Source organism: Pelodiscus sinensis, chromosome 26 (genome assembly GCF_052426305.1).
Source record: "Pelodiscus sinensis isolate ZL-2025 chromosome 26, ASM5242630v1, whole genome shotgun sequence".
Taxonomy (NCBI): domain Eukaryota; kingdom Metazoa; phylum Chordata; order Testudines; family Trionychidae; genus Pelodiscus; species Pelodiscus sinensis.
Genome location: NC_143077.1, coordinates 7,733,206 through 7,739,205, shown reverse-complemented (window position 1 = coordinate 7,739,205; position 6,000 = coordinate 7,733,206).

Below are 6,000 nucleotides of genomic sequence, written 5' to 3'. Positions count from 1 at the left end.
TCCCTGGTTGCTTTATTAATAGTGGGGTGGCGGGGTGGCAGCGGCGTTTTATTCCCAAAATCTATGGTGTTAAGATGTTGGGGGGAAGTTTTATACCAAAGCCTGGTAGATGAGGTTTTGGGGTATTTTTGCTGGCCCCCACTTCTGCATTTATTGCGCCAGAGTGGGGAAGGAGCCATGACAGGGAAGAACCTGCCTAGTGCCGGGAAGTGGAGACGATCTGGGGACGTGAAATTCACCAGGGCTAAGCCTGGCCTGGTGTGTGTTGGCCTGAATAGAGTCTCAGGTGCCTGTCTCCTTGCCCTATCTCGGAACCCGTCAGCCTGCTGGCTCGAGCGACTGCCGCCAGCCAGGACTCATCACTGCAGCTTGTCAAGGGCCCCAAGTGGAGCTTTGTCCTTTGCACGGGGAAGTGGCTGTGACAGGTGGCTGATGAGGCGAGTGGTTTGACTCTCCCGGCGGTGCCAGGCTCGCGGTGCAAGTTAATTGCCAGGCCGGCCAGGGCCCAGCCGGCTGGCTCTGCAGAGGGGTTGCTCCCACAGGCAGGGAGCCGGTCGCAGCGGGGGCTAGGCTCAGCTATTTCCCTGCCCTCCTGCCAGCGGCTGGCACGTGGGGCGCAGCTGCCGATGCCTGCCCCTGGAGCCAGGCCAGGTGCTGAGCGCGCCACGTGCAAGCCGCTGGCGTGCTGCGTGTTCTGTGCTTAATAAGTGTCAGGCAACAGCGGCTTCCCAAGCGGCAGACGCCAGGCAATGCTGGCTGGAGCCAAGGGTTGGGCCGGCAGGTGCAGGACCCCTCCGTCCTGACCCACGGCCCCCTGCTAGGGTACGCAGGACTGCTGTCGCTGGGGCTGAGGGGGCGAGGAGCAGGGCTCCCTCTATCTTCACTGGCCTGGCAGCGGGAAAGGAGCTTGCGGGTGGCAGGGCAGTGCCATACCATCATCTCCTAGAGCTGGAAGGGACCTCGAGAGGGCATCGAGTCCAGCCCCCTGCCCTCACAGCAGGACCAAGCACCATCCCTGGCAGATTTCATCCTCAGGGATTGAACTCACAACCCTGGGTTTAGCAGGCCAGTGCTCAAACGGCTGCGTGAGGAGGAGCTGGCACGTGGACAACCCTGGCCGTTTCTCGGGCCTCCCTAACCCCCCCTCCTGCTGAAGAGCCGTTTGAAATGCAGGGGCTAATGAGCCCATTAGAGTCACCGGGGAGACTTTCTGGGGAGCACCAGCAGTTAGAAGCACCAGCACCAGCGCAGGGATGGCAGGCCAGGCGCATCCTTTGCAAACCGCCCCCATCCCCTGCTGTCTCAGAGCGTGCGTGTGCCCTTTGACCCTGGGGGGTGGGGACTCTCTTGGGAGGGCTTAATTAATTGGTGCTTCGGAATACATTAAACGGCAACGCGAAGGGAAGGAAAAGTGGAGATGCCCGGAGTTTTCTGTCTCTGTGGCTTGTCGCCATTTCACCCCTCTGCTTCTCCATCGGTCATCACCACACCCCCTTCTTCTAGCCGTCCACCCTTAGACAGGGAGGGGTTTGAAGGGCGCATCACTGTTTTTCAAAGGAACTTATCCCCATAGAATCTGGGTCCCTCAGACTTTATGCTCACCCCCTATGAGGGCTCTTATATAGTTAGGAAATTGAGGCACCAAGTGGCTAAGTGACTATGCCAAGGTCACACACTGAGTCGGTGGCAGAGCAGGGCAAAAGATTGCAGCTAGAGAGCTCTTCCCTGTCCAGCTGGCTGCCCCCCATGCAAAGGCCCTAAAGTCAGGGGTGATGTTCATGGCCACAGTGTGAGCACCTGCTCTGAGCTCCTGCTCAGCACAGGCCAGCAACCCTCTGCTTGTGGGTCCTGCCCAAAGCCCAGGACCCATGGGCAGGCTGGACTGTAGCTTCTAGCTGCAGGTGAGCAGAGGGAGGTTTTAATGTGGGCCTCCTTCACTCCTGTTCTTTTGGGTTAGCGTTTTCCCATGGCTGTTTTCCCCCCTCTTGGAAAACAGACCTTACCAACACGCTGTCTCCGATTCCGCCTCTGTATCCGTGGTACCACAGCCTCGCTCCTTCCCCAGAGCTGGCTGCATTTCAGCTACGCTGGGAAGTTGTACCGTGCATCAAGCCTTTTGTAGGACGGCCATATTTCCCTATTCCACATACGGGACACCAAGGTGGCAGGGGGGCTGCTGGTGCTTGGGGCTTTAGCTCAAAAGGGGGGGCTGTGCTTGGGGCTTCAGCCCTGCAGTGGGGGTGGGGAGAAGAAACCACCACTGCTTGGGGTTCTAGACCCACAGCGGAGGAGCCGCTGGCACACGGGGCTCCAGCGGTTGAAGCTCTGAGTGCCGGCGGCTTCCCCCCCCCCCCCACTTTGCTGCAGGGGAAATACGGGACGATGAGTCTGCTTTTCTTCTTTTTTTTTTAAGTTGGGATTCTGGGAACAGACCTTCAATGTGGGACGATCCTGGGAAAAACGGGACGGAAGGGCAGGCTTGCTGTGTCAGACAACGGAGCGTTCACGCTGCCTTAATTAATGAGCATCATGGCTTGTTCACCTGCCCTGTGGAGGATTTCAATCGGGTTAATTTCCATCGGGTATTACCAAAAAAACCCACCAACCCCAAACCCAGCCCCCTTGCTTCTTTTGACTTTTGGACAGAGAGCCAGGGTTATTTTTAATACAGCCGAGGAAGGGGAATAAGAAAAGCCCGGAGCCGTAAATAAAACAAGTCCCTCTTTGCCCAGTAGGCACGCAGAATGACCAATAACCCAGTGATGCCCCAGCTAGCGCTGCATGCGTCAAACCAGCCATCTTCCCAGCTGCCTGCCAAACCCTTTCCTGCTGCAGGCACCGGCTCTCCGAGGCCCCTTCCTCCAGTGTTGGCGCTTCACATGCCCTTTGGCTCAAGGCGGCTGAGGGGCTAATGGCCGGTGGGCTTGTCCTGGGACTGGCGGGAGATCCCTAGCATTGCCAGTTTGGGGCTGGGCCGGTGCCGGTTTATACCCATTTTGCATCTCTAGTATCTGCCCAGGCTCCAGGAATTGATTCAGGAGGGGGGCTCTCTGTGGAGTGCTAATTAATAAGCATCATGACTTATTCCGCCTGCCCCATGGAGGATTTCAATTGGATATTACACAAACAAAACCAAACACAAAACCCAACCAACCAGACAAAAGAAACCCAGCCCCCTCGCTTCGTTAGAATTTTGAATGGCGAGCCAGGAGCCAGAGGAGTGCTAATGCCTGCTAAATATTTCAGCCAGCGCAGAGAAAGGAGCCGGCGGGGGAAGGGGTGACGCGGCTCTGGCCCCTGCCGTGCAGCCGTCGGAAAGGGAGTTTGCACCCAGCCTGGCCGGGGCCTGGAGCTGTGGGAGCGACGTGCAGCAAACAACAGACCTGGGGGCTGTGTGACCTGGCTCCGGAGCCACATCCCGCCTCAGCTTCCCAGGCCAGTGGGGGAAGGATAATTGCCCAGAGCAGCCGTCCGGCAGGACGTCCTCCCAGTCACTGGCGGGAGGCAAAGCCCCAGGGGTGTGCTGGCTCTGAGCAACCCTCTGAGTCCTTGGTTGCTCATCAGAGGGTCTCTGAGCTGGAATCCGGAGGAGAAGGTGGGTCTGGGTCCCCCTACCATCCACTGGGGCCGTGTTCTAGTCAGGGCAGTGGATTTGAAGATCTCCTGGGAGGGGCTTTGACAGCCCGGAAAGGGGAAAACACACGGGCCTGGCCAGACGGGATGCGGGATGGGCCAATGAGTCACGGAAGGGGATGTGGGACCTGGAAGGGGCTGGCACTCAGAGCAGCCAGAAGGAGGCGCCCTAGCACTGAGTGACTCCCGTGATGCTCCCCCTATTATGACTTGGTGACCCCCATGTGGCCAGAGCCCTAGACTGGCCTTGACCTCCCAAGGAAAATGCCAACCCCTGGCAAGATGCTGAATAGCCTTGTGCTGGCCAGGGCAGGGGGCCCTGCTCTGACCTTCCCCCGGCACTGCCCTGCCCGTTCCCCCTGCTCCGAGGGCTGGATGATGGGGTCGGGTTTCCAGGCGGAGCTGAAGGAAGGGGCTCTATAGCCTGCCTCACCTGCGCTTTGCCACTGGGCCGGCCTTCCCTTTGACAGCTGCTGCATCCGTCTGGGGTTCATTCGAGGCAGCCCCGCTGTCAGCTGGCAGGCGGAGCCATGGGGCAAGGGATGGGTGTGACGTAGTCGGGGGTACCTTGCTGGTTGCTATGTTGGGCAGTGGGTTGTGAGTGACCTCTGCTGTCTGTAGCATGGCCCAGCAGGGCAGGGGATGAGTCATTATGCAAAGAGGGTCTCTCAACCTGTCTGACCAGCTGCCCCCCCAGGGAGAGAAACAAAGGAAGGTGGAATGCTGCCCCTGGCTGGGGGACAGGGCTGGAAAAGAGTTTGTTAGTTTCGGTCTGGGAAGCAGGGAAGAAGGAGCTAGGGAGGGGGCTGGGATTGTAGGGCCCAGCCATCCCCCATCTCAAGGGAGGGCACTGAGGCCTTCTAGCCCCAGTTCCTGGAACCAGATCACACCTGTGCTGTGCTGTATCCTGGAGAAGCAATAAACTCCCTCTATTCTACTGGCTGGTGGAGTCTGTTCGTGCCACTACGGGGGTGCAGGAGACGGGAAAACCCTGATGTGCCATCACAATGGGACCTACGGGACGGGCTTTCAGTGGCCAGAGATGAAGATGCCTGTGCCATAACTCCGGGGGAACAAAGACCTCATCTGCCAGCCGGCCAGAGCCTCTTTAATTCAGCAGATTATCAGGACTTGCCCTCTCTCTTGGCCCTGGGGTTGGGCTCCTTGTGTCTGCTAAGGCCCCGCTCTGGTGGGATGTGTGAAAAGCCAGGGCGTGTCCCTGCAGGGCTGCATGCAGCACTAGCCAGCCCCTGCACTGCCTCTCTCAGCTGGGCCTGGTGAAGGCCAGAGCCGGGAGGTCTCCTCCCTTCCCTTTTGAGCCCCTGCCCCGGCCCACGTATCCTGCGAGGGCAACTGCTGGCCTGGTTAGAATCAGGAGAACTAAGAAGTGACCCGCACAGGAAAGGCTGCAAAGCGACGTAGCGCCGATCGCCTCGGATCCTGGCAAGGCCTGTCTGTGGAGGACGTGCTTTACGGAGGACGTATGGAAATTGCCTCTCCTGTGTGCTGTGCTGGGGAGGGGCCTTCCTGGCCCAATGTCAGAGCAGCCCTGGAGCTGCTCTAACTCGTGCTCTGCTCCAAGGGCCCTTGGGAAGCTGAGGATAACCGTAATGCCAGGCAATCCAGCCCCATCCCTACGCCAGAGGCCGGGAGCAGAACTGAGGCACAATCCATCAGCTCGGGAGCCCCAAGGGGTTGCTTGCACCCCACTTCGAGGCCTCTTAATGTTGCCAGGATAAGTGAAATCGGACTGAGAGTGGTTGACTTCCACAGGCCCCTGGTTCTGTGCCAGTGGGAGGGGAGCTGGGGCAGTAGAGCTGGGTGCTTTGGGCAGGTGTTGGGTGCAGACACCCGGAGTGACCTGCCTGTGGAAGTTGCTGGCTGCTGAAAAGTCAAGATTTAGTTTGGTGCCTAAGCGGGAAACGGGCTCTCTGAAAAATCTAGCCCTACGATCCTGGGCCACAGCTGCCCAGGCTGGTGTCAGGACTAGACCCGCAGGGCCAGCGAGCTGCCGGTTTGAGTGTTGCAAATGTGCAAGAAGCCCAGCCAAGTGGCGGGATGAAGGGTTTGTACTTTGCAACGTGGCTCAGCCTGCCCAGGGGGCTGGCTCCGGACCTTTGACCCCTCCATGCTCTGGCCTTTGCACCGTGTCATCTTCTCTGCCCACCCGCTTCCTGCTGACCTCGCGATCGGCTCCATTCCATGGCTCACCCAGCGAGGCGGGGGGTGGCCGCCCCTTGCTCACTCTCCCTGTCGGCCGCATCCAGGGGTTAATGTCGGTCACCTGCGGTGCCCCCCAGTACGCGCCATCAATTGGTAATGAGGTTTGAACACAGCTGCCTGGAAGCAGCTTGCGTAGCTGCCTTG